This window comes from Pogoniulus pusillus, chromosome 16 (genome assembly GCF_015220805.1).
Source record: "Pogoniulus pusillus isolate bPogPus1 chromosome 16, bPogPus1.pri, whole genome shotgun sequence".
In the NCBI taxonomy this organism is placed as follows: domain Eukaryota; kingdom Metazoa; phylum Chordata; class Aves; order Piciformes; family Lybiidae; genus Pogoniulus; species Pogoniulus pusillus.
This window is the reverse complement of record NC_087279.1, coordinates 15095018-15111266: the sequence shown is the minus strand read 5'-3', so window position 1 is coordinate 15111266 and position 16249 is coordinate 15095018. Positions and strand designations below refer to the sequence as shown.

The following is a 16249-nucleotide window of genomic DNA, read 5'->3' as shown; positions in this document are numbered from 1 at the left end:
TAGGTCTCTTGATTTTTTTTCCAGTTACACAGCCCTCTTTTATTCTGTCCTATTGTTCTGATGGTGGTATATCCACTTAGCATTTTACTTTTCAAAAACAACCAGTAAGACTTTTTCCTGCTCTTCTTCCCTTAAAGATTTTTGCTTCTGACACTGTAAGTGCTTTATTTCTTTGCTTTAAAAGAAAAGAAGAAATATCTCTTTTGACATCACATGCTGTCCTACTCTAACAGGTCTGTGCTCTTACTGATGGCCTTTTGATGCAGCATCACACAACGAGACATTAGGCATCTCTTCCTGCTCTTAGAAAAATGTCAATTAGAGAGATGATGATTGAGGAAGACCTAATAGAGGTCTTAACTTGAAACTAAGATTTATCTTTTTGTCTTCCCTCTTGTTCAGATTGCAGATACAAAACTTAAAATGTCACAACGTGTGATCTACACAGCAAGCTGTGTGTCTACGCTAGCAATATCTATGCATTTGTCAGCCACAGCACAATGTACTACTCTGCAATTCTGGGATGAGGTGAAGAGCATTCTTGCTGCTATGAAACCATGTCTTCACGTTTTTAACATGAAGTATAAGGAAAAATCCTACTTAAAGATTTTTATTGTAGTCTCAAACCGTTATTCGCTACAGCACCACAAAGATGAGAGAGTAACAAAACAAAGCAAAGCCTGCTTCATTCCTAGTTCAAAATACTTATCAGATAATTAACAAATAAATATAACATGTTATTTTTTCTTTGTGCATAATGAATTTGTAAAAAGGAGGAGAAGCAGGATAAAAAGAATTAGTAATGCTAAAATGTGAGTGACATCTATTTCTGTTCACAGGATCACAGGATATTAGGGGTGGAAGGGACCCAAGGAGATCATTGAGTCCAACCCCCCTGCCAGAGCAGGACAGTACTATCTAACACAGATCACAGAGGAACACATCCAGACAGGCTTTGAAAGTCTCCGGAGAAGGAAACTCCACGACCTCTCTGGGGAGCCTGTTCCAGTGCTCTGTGACCCTTACAGTAAAGAAGTTCCCCCTTGTGTTGAGGCGGAACCTCTTTTGCTGCAACTTACACCCATTGCTCCTTGTCCTATCACAGGGAGCAAGTGAACAGAGCCTGTCCCCCCTTCCTGGCCAGCCTTCAGATACTTGTAAACATTTATCAAATCCCCTCTAACTCTTCTTTCCACCAGACTAAAAAGCCCCAGGTCCCTCAGCCTCTCCTCATAAGCCATGCCCTCCAGTCCCCTAATCATCTTCGTAGCCCTCCGCTGGACCCTCTCTAGTTAGTGCTATGGATCTTGCTTATGAAAGCAGCAGATCTCAGATGGTTATGTGCTAAGTAGTTTTATTTTCTTTCTGGTTTTTTTAAAAAGGAAGTCTCTGCTCTTCCCACTTAGGGACCAGGAGGTCATTGGATTATATAGTATATGCACACACATATATACACACACACACACAGAGACACATATATGTGTGTATGTATATATTTATGATCCTTACAATGTAAGAGAAGGGGTTTGAATATGTAAATAAGATCTGTCTGTTTGTGTGTGTACTAAACAGGAACGACTTGTGTTTGTGTGTTTGCATTTGTGTGCATATACACATGCTCGCTTCATGTATACATATGTCTTAAGCAAGATTAGACAACACTGCACAAAGAGCTAGCTAAACTTATTTCTAGGTTCAAATGCTGTTTACAGCCTCTAGGCAGTACTTAAACGTTGATAATAAATAGGAGGGGGAAAAAAAGTCTTCACTAGAATTGCTTATTTAGCAGAATTTTTCACATCAGTTTATTAATCCAGTAAATGTATTTCCAAAATAAATGGGAACTGAACAGGAAATAGCTGTCATGTCTGCTACCAGTTTGACCACTGTAAGTTTATTGACTTATGGTTTCCAGAAGCCTAAGCCAAAGCTTTCTCTGTATTGATTTGTGTGGGATATTTAGATTTCCTAGTATTTAATTACTTTTTTTTTCCTAGCTGGTGTTGTTTGTATTTAATTACTTTATTTGTTTGTTTGTTTATCTATATCTAGCTCTTCTGTTTTTGCTTTCTCTTATTTATGTTAAGTCAGAACTTCAGTATCTCTTTTTATCCTTCTATTGAGAGATTTACTGTTCCTGTGCAGAATATAAAGCATCCTTTTTCTGCATAGACACCCATATAATAATTTTTTTTTGTAAACACTGAAGCCTTCATCTTCTAAACAAGGTTTTACTCATCATGAGTGAAAAAGGAGTCCATTTTATATGATGATATCCTCCAACGTATATAAGGTTTTACATGAACCTGTAACAATAATCCAGGGATTGAATTAAGTAAGAATGAGATTTTAAAGTGGTCAGTAGAGTAATGGTTTCATCATTTAGTTAGACACTATCAGCAATGAAAAATGATTTAAAATTGTTGCTTAATATTCATAAATGATGCAGAGTGCTTGAAATGAATTTATTTGTATTAAATATTAAGTTTATAATCAGCCTATGTCTGTTTTAAGATTTGGGAGCAATACAAGTGTAGTAGTTGTTTTCCCTTTCAACCAGAAAAAAAGTATAAATTGAAGTTGGCTGAGGCTGCTAAATTGCTTAGTTATACTTAGTTAATTATTAAATCCATTCACAATATGACTTGGCAGTACACTAGTTAAAAACATTTCACATAAGCAGTCTCTAAAAAGTAGTATCTGGCAGCTTTAGATTTGTATTTAACAAGGAATGGATTACTGAAGCGTGGAAACAATGCCAGTCACAAAGCCATCTGAGGTCTTCCCTGCTTTTTGTGTCATTCATGAGAAAAACACTTTTCAGTTTACATTCTGTATTTCTGCTCTGTGCCTTCAGTCTGGAAAGAGAAGATCTGGAAATACCTAATGGCAAGTATTAAGTTTCTTGAAGCTAACAAAATAGTGGTTTAGTTTGTGATAAATCAATTAGTAATGATTCATATTATCTACATCCTATGAAACTTAGCATTAAGAGAATATCTAAACTGTAGAATACAGGAAATTAGCTGGTACATGGATTGCATTCTTTCATTCTGGGTAAAAGTGCACAGCATAAATATCAAAGCTCAGTCATGTACAACTTCCAATAAGCATGCTGTCAAATACAGTAATAGCTCTGCTATGCTATGTAAATCCGAGTTGCTGAACAGTTAGCAAACAGCTAAATGACATTCTTTTGAAAGCTTTTAACTTAGCACTACCACAGGGTAGGTTGTTAATAACAAAAACAGCTGCATAGACATTCTTGGATGCCATAATTAAACAGATAAATCTGCAGTGACATACAACTGTGATGAAGCGATCTCCTCAAGGATGAAGGTCCATGCTTAAAGGCTGCTTGAAAGTAAAAAAAGAACTATATTTTGGTGTAATGGTGTGTTAGAAAAAATATTTTCAAACAGAAAAATGGCTAATTTTCCCTAACTGAATTGTTTTACAGCAAAATCTGTGACCAGTGTTACTTCTGTCATTTGTAATCTGTGCACTCACAGCATATACACAAATATAGGAAGTTCTTACAGTACAAAATTTCCTGCTTATATATGACCTACTGTGATTCTTGCTGGGAAAAAAAAAAAAAAAAAACAAATTCTTAGTATTACAGCTTGAATAGAAGGATGGTATCTTTCCTTTTAGCTCTACAATTCAACTCTCATATATAAACATCTCTGAGAGAAGAACCAGGTCCAATATTAAATATTCTGTGTATTCCAGATAATTTTCAGATGTCAGCTGTACTTCCCACTTTCTATGCAACTGAGAATGCATTCATGCAAGCTGTATACTGTTTCCCCCTCTAATTAATATATGGTAATTTGCCTGAGTTTAGGTTTGGAAATTTTTTAGGGAGGTGGATGGGGGTAGAGAGGGGTTGTGTGCAATATATGCAAGTTTCAGTTCCTGCTGAATGTGCCAAACCCACTTTCCTTTAGAAGTGTTGAACTGCTGCCTGTAAATCAAAGGGTCAAGTCCATATCTTGTGTCCTTGAAGCTGTCCAGCTTCCTAATAGTGACTCTTAAATTGCTGAAATATGTTCTGATTTTGAATCCAGTTGGAAATTCCAGCAGCAGGTAAGACCTTGGACTAGTTCATTGATAAATGAGGTATGCAAAGACCAAGCGCAAGTTAATTTGAGATTAATTTAGTTACTGCCTACCAAAAGCCAATAGAAATGTTCCTTGTTGATTAGGATTACCCACAGTGAAGGTGAAGTTTTGACAATAAGGATGATTGCTTTAGCTTATAAGTTCAACCAGTGTTAATATCTGACTTTTTTTCTTTTTTCATTAGGAGCTTTCAGTGTTGTGAATGTAATTAAAAAATTATTGCAATATAGCAAAAGATGTGTTAGCATGACCTTATTTTAGCAGGTTGTTTAGATCATGAACCATACTGATGTGTTTTTTTTCCTATGTGATGTGTAAATCATATAGATAGGTAGAGGTGGACTTTCATTTTGACATTTTCTTGCTCTTCACTTAGAAATTGATGTTGCTTTTGGAGAGGTGTTTCTGAGAAATAATTGTTTTCAGTCCACATTTTGTTCTTGTCCTCTCTTGTGAGGGATCAATGTGGTCCATATTTGACAAATCTTCTTCATTTGGTGGCCATTACAAAATATTTTCACTATCTCCTTGTAATTATATGTTACAAATTAAGAAAGTAAATGCCTTTGGCTAGATGGAAATCTGTAGTTGGTCATCGTACATGCATAAATGCTATGATCTTGGTTCAGAGGGCCTGTGGAAATTTTGGCCTGAAGTAAGTTTCCAAAATCTGGTGAACTCTTTTCTTCTTCCAGATTAGAGGTTTCTCTCAGAGTGCAGGTTAACTTTGCATTTCTTTTTTCTCCAGTTCTACTACTGATGTATTTAAAACTTCACTTTGCATGAAAACAAAGCTTTTATAATTATTTCTTTTAAAAGAAAGCCTATAATTAAGATATGTGATTACAAATGTAGTAGTTTCAGAAGCATTCACCCTTCCAAAAGATTGTATTATACCAATTTCAGGAAGTCTAACATGCAAGGAAGGAGGAGTGCATCATTTCTAGTGCTGGCCCATGCTGGATGGAGCCAAGGCAGCACCCTGCTCTAAAGGGTCACACTTTGGCCACTTCCCTGCTGCTGACTGTGCAACAGGACCGCTTTCTTCCTTGTGCTCTGGTTCAGGTATGCAACTGACAGTTCTGTCTCTCAGATGTATTACCAGCAATACTGCAAATGTAGGATTGTTTCAGGCTGTTGTGTTCAGCACAATTGCTGCAACTATCTTTTGCTCATGGAGAGAATCAGGAAAATGCAAAGGTCTGTTTCCTTTGCTAGCAACCCTATTGCATGGTCTGTAGGCCATGCCCTCCTGACTGGCATCACAGCAGCACCTATGTCAAATATCTCATGGGAATGTCAGGATAACACCACTAGTGCAATAACAGAAAGCGAATCACTTAGTTTGCTTGTACTTTTGTGGGCTTGCTTTGTAATCAAGGTGTTATCTTCCTGTGGGTGTTAAAATACTTCTGGTATATCCTTGTATATACCTGGAGAGGTATATACAAGTACCACCATGACTCAAATCTCTGTGTGTGGGTAGCTTTCAGACTCTTGTAGAAAAGTGGCTGGGCATGCAGATAAATATCGGCTTCCTTTTTGTAGGATTTAATACATATTACTAGTTTGGGCTTTAGTATCCTGCAGAATATAAAAATTATCTTTATATGAGGTTAATTAGGAAAACTTTTGTTGAAAAATCTCTCTTTGTTTTGAAAGATGCAGTACTGTGTTCAAACTCAGATCAGATTTAGTGAACAGATGTGCACTTTTCTTTGAAGAAATGATTTTGATAAGTTCTAAACATGTTTGTTCTATATAAAAAGCCAATTACCATGAATTCACAGACAAGCACAGTGGGTTTTCTACCGCAGTGTTGAACCTGGTGTACACAAAACAAGATATACTTTTGCATTTTCTTTTCTTCTATAATATGTGTAAGTGTACTTCATGTTTGTATTAATTTACATACATTTTGTATACATATGGTCTGTCATTTAATTCTCCGCTGCGTCACTACACAAGAATGCCAAAGCTGATTCTAATTGTTCAGCAAACTAAAGGAATTTAGGGAGGTTGCCCAGAAATTCAACGTTACTTAAATAAAATACACATGTATTTTAAACCTTCTAACAGACACGTTCGGTGCCATAGCCCCTTTACTAATATTAAAATAAGACTTATCAGCATAAGGTTGTGCTGCTGGAGCCAAATCCTGGGATCAGCGTCCAGTCCACGAGCCTGCAATCAGTTACACTTATGTTGAACTTCATGCACATTTGTCATTCTTTTGAAATCAGCAGGATTATTCATCTCCATAAGACATGTGTGGAACTGATTCCATGAGTAGATCCTCTTTTTTTTATTGGCTTTGTTGTGAATCTGAGAACAGGAAGAGGAAAATCTGCATTAGGACCACAGAATGTAGTTCTTAGGGATCATATTGGAGAGACGGTTTTGGTACTCGCGCTGCTGGTAGTCACTGAAGCAAAAAGATGACCGCCATGGTCAGTGTTGGAAGGTGGTTCTAAGAGGTGAAAGAAGTTATGGAGAACAAGAAAGAGAGCAGAAAGGTATTCCATTGGTTCCCTAGCAGAGCTGAAACTGTTGAGGTCCTGTGAAAAATCCCAAGCATACCATGAAGCGATGGGAATGGTAGGAAAACAGTAAAATAAGTGTAGAAGGAAAGATTAAACAGTTCTTTTATTTTGAAATTATTAACATCTGGATCTACTAAATGTTTTGGTGCTGAGGTTTTGTGGGCTGTTTAGTTTGAACCTGCAGAAGGATATTTTTTGATGCATCCTAAGTGGCAATGCTAATATAATCTATGAAATGTTTTGTTTTCACTGGACACCACTTTTTTATGTCACTCCTGGAAGGGAGACTTGCAGTTCACAGTGTCGTGTGCAGTAGTTGTAGAACCTTTCACCATCAGTGCCAGCATTAACAACAGAATTTCAAATGTATGTGTAAGTATGATATTAATAATCTTCTTTTGGTTCTCAAGAAATTTCTTATTTGGCAAATTTCAGATTGAGTCTTTTAATAACACCATCTCTGCCCTCCCTTCACTGCCCAAATAGAAGACTGAGAGCAGCTATGAGGAGATTTAAGACAGGCTAAATGAAATCTTGTTGCATTGGTTGAATGTAACTGCTGCAGGTAATTAATGCCTTTCGTTTTGAAGAATGATTTCAAGCACTCGAGGGAATCTGGAACGATATTTTACTTTTTATTCCAGCCAGTAATGTAGAAAGGAAATGAAATAAGACTAATTTTATTTTCCATTTTTGCTGTTTCTCTTCTCTCTCTGTTCTTTCTCTTGTTGAAAAACTATTGTCATTTATCTCATTGAAACACAGAATTACTGCCCCCAGACTTTCAGTGAACCACAGCTGTTGACCTTTTTTGTTAAAAGCTTCGAATACAAAGCCTCATTGGGAACATTTGCAGCCTGTGGACCATGACAGTGCTGTAGACTTCTCTCCTGTCCTGACAGAAGTGAGTGCCAGAGACTCTGCTCACATAGTGACTGCATTATTTTCTGGCAATTGTGGTAAAGATTTCTTGCTTTTGGTTTTTCTGCCTCCTCTCAAGTGTCCAGACATCCTTCGAGCCTATTATACCACCTTCTGAATGCTATAGCTTTGTCCCTTAGGCTACATAATCTGTTGTTTAAAATGTTTACCAGTGCTGTACAGATATTAAATTAGGCAATGCAGCTTAATGTGGAATGTGTGGATACTTGAAGCTGAATTTAAAAGACATCTTGATTTCCTTGCTGTGTAATAGTATATTACAGTGAGTGGGAAAGAAAGTTAAAAATTAAACTTTTCTAGTTTAGGAAGTTGCAATTTTCAGTGAACTTATGAATATTAAAATAAAGACAGAATGCTAAGTATATGAAAAACTCAAACTGTCTTCACTTGAAATATTCCATAAACTCTTTCATTTTTCCAGGTGATTAAATTAAGCACTTTTCAGTAGTGCACACCAGCTGCTGAGTCTGTAAGTAAAACAAGTGCTTTCCCAAAGCACATGCTGGATATTTCATTCTTACAGCACTTTATTTTGACAGGTAATCTTTACTCTTCTGCATATGGAGTAAAAATTCAAAGGATAAGTAAAAAATACAGGCAAAATGTGATGTGGTTCACAGTTTCTGTGAATTTAAATAGAGACATATTTTTAACTGATGAATACTAGGACATATAAAGCTCCATTTCTAAATATATAGTCTATATGTAGTGTGAATTCTGAAGTTTGGACCTAGTGTCTGTCTTCTCTGTACAATTGACATTTCTCCAGTCCTTCTCATGTGAGTATATGAGGAAAGCATAAAGAGTGGTAGTGGAAGGAAATTCTGCTTTTTTTTCTTAGGCTAATTTTCTCTGTGAAACTTGATCTGGCTTAGTTACATTTATGAGATTTCTCAAGTAGAGTAGGAGCAACGTGATGCAAATACAAAAGTCATACATTTTCAATACAATTCTTTACACTGCAACTTATATATATAAAAACCCAAATCATTTCATAACTGAGCTTTCTAAGCATTAGCATAATTGTAAGCATACTCTTATTCTATGTAGTCTTTTCCCTTAGAGCATAAACAGGTACAGGCTTTTTTTGGTATCCACAGTCAAGTCCACTTAGAGGTGCAAGGAGCAGAAATTGTACTTGCAATTCAACTGGTATTTTGGAATTATACTGGCAGAAGAGAGGCTGCCTTTCAGAGAACTGTTTTCTATTCACTTTCCCCTCCTGTCCACCCTCCCCCCCCCCCCCCCCCCCCCCCCCCCCTTTTCTGTAATAGGACAATATACTTCTTTCAGCTGAACCATGAAGTTCTCGAATATCCTGAAAATCAAAATCAGGATTAATGCTTGAAATGTATACACCTATCACAAGGAAAAAAAAAGTCAACCTCTGTGCTAAGTGTGACCCACAGAGCTCTGGCTTCTGGTCTCTCCAGATCCCAGAAATCAATATCAGACCCTTGAGTGGCACCCTGGTTAAGCAGGAAGGCTGTTTGTCTCCTCTGCTTTAGGTAAAACTGAAGAACTATAGTAGCATCCAAAAGACAATATAACAAAAAGGCTGAAGAGCAGCACAAGCATTGCTCATTTGTAGACTAAATGACTTCTGAATGTCCCTTCCATCCCAAACCATTCTATAATTCCTGTGATTGATTACATGGTTTAAACCCATCACACCCAGTAACCTTTTCTTCTAAATAAGCATCAATATTACTGTAAGATCTTAGTGTTGAAACGTCTACAAAGAATATCTGTTTTCAAATTATATGTTGTATTTTCTACTGGAGTTGTTAGCAGTGTATGGGAAGCAGATCAGGATGCACCTCAAAATGCAGTGCTGAAGAAGTGTGATGTAAAAAGAGAGCAAGAAAACTACAGTAATGTCTCAGACTAATCTGATCAAAGCACTTCAACTGAGTCAGCTATATGGCAGTTTGAGTCAGATAGATATGTTTGAGGAGAACAGCTATGCTGTTTTCTATCAAATCCATATAATTTTCCTAATTTAATTGCTCTTATAAAAGAGAGATACAAAATTTCCCTTTGTTTTGGTAGTTGATGTAGTACATCTATTTTACTTTCAGAATAATTACATGGAGAACAGCACAAAAGCCATTATATCAGAGAAATAAAATGCTGATTGTATATATTAATTGATCTCTAATGTGTTTTAATAGGCTAGGGAAGGAGGAGGAAGGTATATTCTGCCATCGTTACAGTAATCCTGTCCTGGTTTTTAGCAACCCTTCAAAAACTATAAACCAATCATAATGTATAAAAAGCTAACAGGAGGATTTGTTAATGCAGAGCACAGCAGTAGAAATTAGTTTGGACTTAGACAAAGATTAAAGTAGTGCATTAAGTAATTAAAGAAACACACGAAGAGCTCCAAACTGTAATTCAAAGCAACTAGGATCTGGTGAGAGGAGGCCAAATCCAGCAGGGTGCTGGTGTGGGCAGTTCTGATCTGTCAGCGACGTATCTTTTATATAAGTATTTTCTAAATATATTGAGTATGATAAATATATTGAGTTGACGTTTAGTAAAACAAAAACTTAGGTTAACAAGAGGCTCTTATCTGTCACTTAGCTGTTTTGACAACAAAAAGTTAAACCAAATGGTCACCTATTCTTACTGTAACCAAAAAACCACTGGTCAACCTACATTTTACAGCTGTTATTTCACAGTCTTGGTAACCTGGAAGGAACAAATGCCTTCCAGAGCTAAACTTTAAGGGAGCAGGGATCCTTACATCAGCACCTATTGCCAAAGGCTACGTTCTCCCATCCTGGGCTATTCCTTGCTGGGTATCCTTACACACAAAAAATTTTCCTCCAACTCTTCTGAGAGTTTTTTAAAAAGTAGTTATGTATGAAAGCACAGAATGGCAAACCCTCCTCTCTCAGATTCCTCTGCATGACTCTCTCCTGTGTCACAGTGGAATATACCTGAAGAGAGGTTGTAGCCAGGTGGGGGTTGGTTTCTTCTCCCAGACAACCAGCTACAGACCAAGGGGACACAGTCTCAGGTTGTGCCAGTGGAGGTTTAGGCTGGAAGTTAGGAGGAAATTCTTCACAGAGAGGGTGATTGGCATTGGAATGAGCTGCCCAGGGAGGTGGTGGAGTCACCATCCCTGAAAGTGTTAAAAAAAAACAACTGGACGGGACACTCAGTGCCATGGTCTAGTTGATTGGCTAGGGCTGGGTGCTAGGTTGGACTGGATGATCTCGGAGGTCTCTTCCAACCTGGTCGATTCTATGATTCTATGAAATTTGAAGAGACTATTAAGATAGTTCAAGAAAGTGCTTAATCCTTAAGAGAGAAATCCTATAAGGAGAAAATGGTAATAATAAAAATAATAAAATAAGTCTCTTTGGAAGAAATAAGAAAGAAAGAGAAATTTATTGGCAGTTTTTCTCCCCATGCAATATTCTTGGAAAACAAAAATCAGTAATGTCATTAACCAGATAATAGACTGAGCTGTTAGTAAATTCTTGACATAACTGAAATCAGTATCTTTATGAATTGAAGAAATAAAATACAAGGCTGACCAACTTGTAAGATGAGCAAAGGACCATTTCTGAGCACATCTGATGCAAAAACATTGGCATTCATCTTATTTAATAGTAATCTTTTTGCCAAAAAGATTAATGCAATACCTTTGAAGAGTAATTGGCATAAAGAATAACCTCAAAGAGGAGCGCTTCCACATGCCTAGGCTTTATTTTGCCCTCATTAAACTTTATTCTGAGTTGAACATTTCCTGTCTATAACATATAAGGATTATTCTTCTGCAAACATCCTAACCTTTAAGTTTTATTACATTATTCTTTCTGATGCCTTTTGTTGATGTAGAACCAAATATGATTTTTAAGCCCCTTAGTGTTTTCAGGTCTGCTTTTCTCCTTTGCTTCATCAAGCAGGTTGAAAGCTCATTCTAGTCAGCCTGTGCATCAGGTGAAACAGGCAAATTCATAAAGCATTACTTGCTTTCAGGAACCAATATATACAGTACAACTGAAGTTCAAGACAGCCATGTATTAAAGATTGAAGAATGATAAGAACGGAAGGAGCCTTGGGCAGGACTGTGATTTAACTTGCTTTTAGTCCCAAGCATAAAGCTTTGACTGAAGGACACACATAACAAAACCCTGTTAGTGTGTCATCCTTTTCATTTCTGTATGAGCCACATTACACTCTGTAACTTTGAATCAGCACTTTTTTTTGAGTTAGGAATTATCTGTATGTGCACTATGAAGAATCCCTGGTCTTTAACTGGCTGAAGTGGAAAAAAAATCAAGGATTGTTGGGGTATTTTAAATTTCTGTCACAATCAGGTGAACTGATGCAGTTGTCTATGAACTGCATTTGTTTCCCTGTGAGCTCAGGATCAACCAGATGCTTTCAAGTCCAGATATTGTCACAAATTGGAAGATATATTCAAAATAAAGTCTAGACTTATTATCTCTCTCTCTTCCCATCCTTTCTCTCTCCCCCTTTTTCCCCAGCATCCTCTTTTCCGCACCCCCATTATCTCGTGAACTTTGCTTCTCACCATAAATTTGTCTGATCCTGACATTTTCAAGATAGGAAGTCTAGACTTTTGGAAGCTCTGGAGACTAATGAAAAAGTCATTGAGGTGGTTCTTAAGTGTCTTGGGCAGAGTTCCCAGGGCATCTTCGACAGTAAGCGTTACTTCAACGTTTCTGTTCCACATTTAGAGATCTTCTCCATTAACTTCTGTCTGAAGCTAACCCAAAGGACAAGCAAATGTTTATGATAGAGATTTTGTGGGTGTATGATCCAGTAGGATATTTCATTGACAACTTCTGGCCTTAAGGCAAGTCTTAAGGATCTTCATTTTTTGCTCTGTCTTTTGAGCTATGGGTTTGTGTTCCTGGGGAGAGAACAGTAGACATACTGAGCTTTGTGAAGGACAGTGGCTATTTGGTTTTGCCTAGTATTAAGCAGTTACTAGCAGCAGATATCATATGCTCACCACACATGCAATATGACTTCTGCTATGAAAGTAATGTTACCTAGTAGCATCTGGGGCACCTTAATTGATGTGTTTGAAGACTCTTATGCAGCTATAACAATGACTTCAGCTGGTGTTTAGCAGAAATCTCTTTGGGGTTTAGTTTACTTTTTTACAGCTTGTAAAGTGATGATAAAAGCTGAAGGGAGAGAATCATACTTCAGAAGACATCTATTTTGATAAGACAAGAGTCCAAGGAGTACAAGAAGGGGCTGGGCTGCTAGCAGACACCCACAGACCTCTGTGCAAGCTCATTAAAGATATCTCCCTGTTAATGCTTTTTATCACTTACTGCTAATGAGTCTGGAAGAGGAAGAGCTTTGATGGGTGTCGTATGTTTTTTGAAAAGAGAGTATTGTCTGTGATTTAGTGGGTTTGTAAGTTATGGCAGAAGTTCTGAAAGTCTTGACTAGGTTCTTCTTTCAGGTGTGAGGTTTTCCTGGCAAACTAAAGAATAAATGCACTTTTCAGGGCTTGAAGAAATCCTGCACACCACAGGATTATTTTCAGTGGCAAATCTGTTTTCAGTAGTGAGCACAAACTGATTTTATAAATAAGAATTAATATAATAATGAATATTTGCATCTACTCTGAAAATGTCTAATTCCCAATGACCATAGATTTAGGAGTATGAAATCAGTTAATGTAAAGAGATCTTACTTTCCAAGACCTACCAGCTCTAATGATTTAACCAATATTTCAACGCTGGCGTGCTTGCTTTGCTGCTGTGGTGTGATTGTACATTATATATTGCCTATATTATAGAAGCAGACTTAAGTGTACTTATAAAGATGTTATTGAGGTATATTTGAGCATCATGCTGTAATCAAATCACAGGTACACAAAGTTTGTTTACAGAGGTATGATGTAGAGATACTGGAAAGTGTCCAGAGAAGGGTAACGAGGCTGATGAGAGGCCTGGAACACAGCCCTATAAGGAGAGGCTAAGGGAGCTGGGGTTGTTTAGCCTGGAGAAGAGGAGGCTCAGAGGTTATCTCAGCGCTGTTTACAACCACCTGAAGGGAGGTTGTAGTAGCCAGGTAGGGCTCAGTCTCTCCTCCTAGGCACCCAGCAACAGAACAAGGGGACACAGTCTCAACTTGTGCTGGCAGAGGTTTAGGGTGGAAGTTAGGAGGAATTTCTTCACAGAGTGACTGGCATTGAAATGGGCTGCCCAGGAAGGTGGTGGAGTTGTCATCCCTGGAATGTTCAAGAAAAGACTGGATGAGGCACTTAGTGCCATGGTCTAGTTGATCGGACAGGGCTAGGTGATAGGTTGGACTGGATGATCTTGGAGGTCTCTTCCAACCTGCTTGATTCTATGATTCTAAGTGCCTGACTGCTCACCGACCTACTGGTATCATCACAGCACCTCTCTACACTTACAAAGCTGAGAGCTTTAAGTACTGTGCTCACTGAGAAACCTCAGTGGCTCTCACTCGGACATTGCGTAAAAGTAGTTCTCTGTTTCGGGGGTTCTAGCTGAACTGTCCTGCCCCAGAGTCTGCTTGTTTGCTGCTTACATTTGTGGCAGTGTGAAATGCTGCTGTATTTACTTTTAATCCAGTCAGCACTAAGAAATCTATGCAGCAGCTTTGATGCAGCTATCTGTGTCTTGGTTATCAGCCAGTCTTTTCAGATATACCAGTTGCTCTTGTATATGGTACACTCATGTGTTTCTTTGACCTTTCTTGGGAGGTTGATGAATGTGTTTTTAAGCTTCCATAAGTGAATTGTAATATATGCTAAAATTATATTTTTACAATATTTCTGCCAAAATGAACTACAGTGGATGGCTTGTGTCCACATTACTTTGGAATGTGCATGCTCATAAAATTTTACACCGGACATTTGACAATTTGCCAACATTCATTTGCTATCACATCACCATCGTTTCCTACTTTAAACTTAGTAGTACCAAGTGCATACACAAGCACAGTAGTATGCTGCTTAGAGTATTACGTATTTAGAGGGGAAGGAAAGATGAAATCAGAAGAACTGTATGAAAGTCTACTGAAACAGCATAGTAATGCTTGAACTTTATACATCCTGCCTTAGACAACTGTGTAAAATGGGCAAATGGTAGTTCTGCATTCTAAGAGCTTGTCTCTTATTGAGGAAGATTTGTGCCAATAACAAGTCAGAGCTATTATGTCTTCATGAATATGTACATGTTGCTGTCTACAGCTACCTGAAGGGAGGTTGTAGCCAGATGGGAGTTGATCTTTTCTGCCAGGCAACCAGCAACAGAACAAGAGGACACAGTCTCAATTTGTGCTGGGGAAGGTATAGGCTGGATGTTAGGAGGAAGTTCTTCACAGAGAGAGTGATTGGCATTGGAATGGGCTGCCCAGGGAGGGGTGGAGTTGCCATCTCTGGAGGTGTTCAAGCAAAGACTGGATGGGGCACTTAGTGCCGTAGTCTAGTTGATTGGATAGGGCTGGTTGATAGGTTGGACTGGATGATCTTGGAGGTCTCTTCCAACCTGGGTTGTTCTATGGTTCTATGATTCTGTGTAGTCCAGGAAATTACAGGTTAGAATGCCCTGTGTTGTCTGAAGAATACAATGAAAGCAGCTATTGTCATTTTATATATGTATAATCTTTACCAGTATTTCTTCCGCTAAATACAATTATAGAGAATGTAAAGGAATATTGTCGGGAGAAACTATACAGCTCTTTGTTAGGAATATCTTGGACTTTTGCAGCGGAAGAGGGCACCAACATCTGTGTTGGCTTTAACATTTGGTTCAGTCACACATTTTAATTTCATTCATTTGAAAGGATGAATTATGGGACTGTTTGCTCTCACTTTTGGCACTAATGCATTACTTACTGTGGTCTTTTGGTTCATAATGCTATTGTATTTGGCATCACAGCACAGGTTAGAGGCTAGCAATACAAAATAGCTTCAGTTATTTATGTTCTTTTTAAAATGTGGAGGCATTTCTACTCCAGTTGACTTTCCAAAATATTCTTTTGTTTGTTTTTTTGTGTGGGTCTTTTATTTTGTGTGTTTGTGGGTAAACCTACATTCTGAACCCTATTATGTGATGCTGGATTTAAGTGAAATTATTACTATTGGACCTGATCTAGATATAGATAGGGAGTTGGAACTAGATGATCCTTGTAGTCCCTTCCAACCTTGAATGATTCTATGATATTCTGTATAGGAAATCTGCTATAAACTACAGAGGACCCTGTTCCTTCAGTTGGCAGGAGGATGAAATGGTCCCTTCTTGATTTGTTGGCATTTTGATGGCCTTTGAGGAAGGTGAACTAAAGCCTGTGATGTGAAGTCATTCTCAATTGCTGGTGGTATTTTGGAAAGAAAAAATTAATTCTGAGAGCATGTGAGATTGAAAGAAACTTCTATTAGTTCAAAATAAAAGTAAAATTCAGAAGATAAATATTAAAGGGAATATGAAAATTAGAAGGGGCAATAAAAGAGGAATGGATGACCCCAAAAGCTTCAGTTTATTCTCAAGTTGTCCAAATTTTTGGATTTTGCCTGAACCATCTGTATACTGATTTTCTATACTACATCTCTATGAGCTCATGCTATAGGAAACAGAAGTACTTGAAAGAAAATGAACAAACAA

General features: G+C 37.7%; 1 protein-coding gene across 4 annotated transcripts in view; it reads left to right on the top strand.

Annotated features, from left to right (window-relative positions):
- Positions 1-16249, top strand: part of ERC2 (ELKS/RAB6-interacting/CAST family member 2) — a 486963-nt gene that overhangs the window by 434295 nt on the left and 36419 nt on the right. Inside the window, exon 29 of one of the 4 annotated variants that reach the window (XR_010305233.1) lies at positions 5035-5193. The exons of the other annotated variants lie outside the window; for them this stretch is intronic. The gene's annotated coding sequence lies outside the window, so the exon portion shown is untranslated. The remainder of the gene's footprint in view (positions 1-5034; positions 5194-16249) is intronic. 4 annotated transcript variants of the gene reach the window in all.